The sequence below is a fragment of the Opisthorchis viverrini genome, assembly GCF_000715545.1.
Source record: "Opisthorchis viverrini unplaced genomic scaffold opera_v5_55, whole genome shotgun sequence".
Lineage (NCBI taxonomy): Eukaryota > Metazoa > Platyhelminthes > Trematoda > Opisthorchiida > Opisthorchiidae > Opisthorchis > Opisthorchis viverrini.
This window is the reverse complement of record NW_008751709.1, coordinates 1,257,678-1,259,096: the sequence shown is the minus strand read 5'-3', so window position 1 is coordinate 1,259,096 and position 1,419 is coordinate 1,257,678.

Below are 1,419 nucleotides of genomic sequence, written 5' to 3'. Positions count from 1 at the left end.
GGTTGCCCAAACTGTCGCTCTTTCCGAACAATTTTTCATCTCAGTGCCATACACCAAGAAATGATAGCCCCTCTCTCACATTTACCATTTTATGTTTCTCATGTTTGTTCCGCCGTAAAAAGCGGTCGCGAAATGCTCGCAACATGCTTTGATCAGTGACTATGTTATATCTGATTGAGTCACCAATCTGTTATATCTGGCCGCTGTTCCCGCTCCAGTGCCTAGTGCCGAAAAAGAATCGCCGATAACACACACAACAGCTGTATTGCAAACAAGCAAGTGTGAGAGCGTGAGTGCGAAAGTAAAACAGCCTCAAGCTATTTTGTTGGGTGGATGGATGGATGTCTAACCTTGGTCTAACGCTATCCGGCCTTGATACTAGACTGCGACGCACCGCATATTGAGGGGCGTTGCCTGACCTTGATCCAGTGGTGACTCACGCTGACTGGCTTTGGTACAAGGCTGACGCCCTGCATATTGAAGGGGTGTTCTCTCTGTGGTCAGCATCTAGTGGAGTTGGGGTCTCAGTATATTTCGGGCATTCAGTGGTTACCTGTAGGAATCTGACTTTCCTGATAGACCTTTCATTTCTTATGTTAACACTTGACCTCAAGAGTATGTGACTGTATTCTCAGCACTCCTAAACACACCGGACTCAAAATCATTACAAATCCATATTTATTGAGTGACTCTTTTCAGTAGTACGGTTCATCGCATCTTGCGCGAAATGAAGTGAAAGAAAAGAACCTGTCTCCGGGTTGGGGGTTGGAACATGTATGGCATGTTGTTTCCTGAAATCTGGACTACTTTGGTGGTCCTACGCCCATTATCGGTATATTTTCGGCTTGGCTTTTGAGCCGAAGGCTCTGGATGAATACAGAAATGGTTCTTAAGATCAACTCAAGGTGCTCTGACAGTAAGCCAGCTCACATGCCACCAGCACCTTTATAAATAAACGTACGGTCATGCCACATTGGCCGTTGTGTGGTGAAATCAGCTGAGCCACTCTGTTAGCGAAGAAACAAAAACCGGTAAATGCTGACGCCTGTCTCTCCTAATTGTTACATCTTAATTTACCACCTACCTATTTTATAGTGACTTTTGTGTATATTCCAGTGGTAGGCACGCCAGTCGTGCACCTAGGTAGTTGAGACATCGCATGCTCCCCCCTCCTTTTTACATCTTTGTGCCTAGCTTCAAGCCTCATTCTCTCGTATAGAGTTAAACGTCCAATGTGCAAAGCCTTAGATCGGTAAACGAACTGCTCTTATATGCAGACTGTATGCTTCATCGGTTGACGTCTGCTGCATGTCTGAAACTCGAATGCAAAATTCAGCTACGGTTGTTGAATTGCAGCACCGCCCCTATTTACACACAACCTTCAACTGTGAACTTCGGATGATTCTGCAACTGCTATAT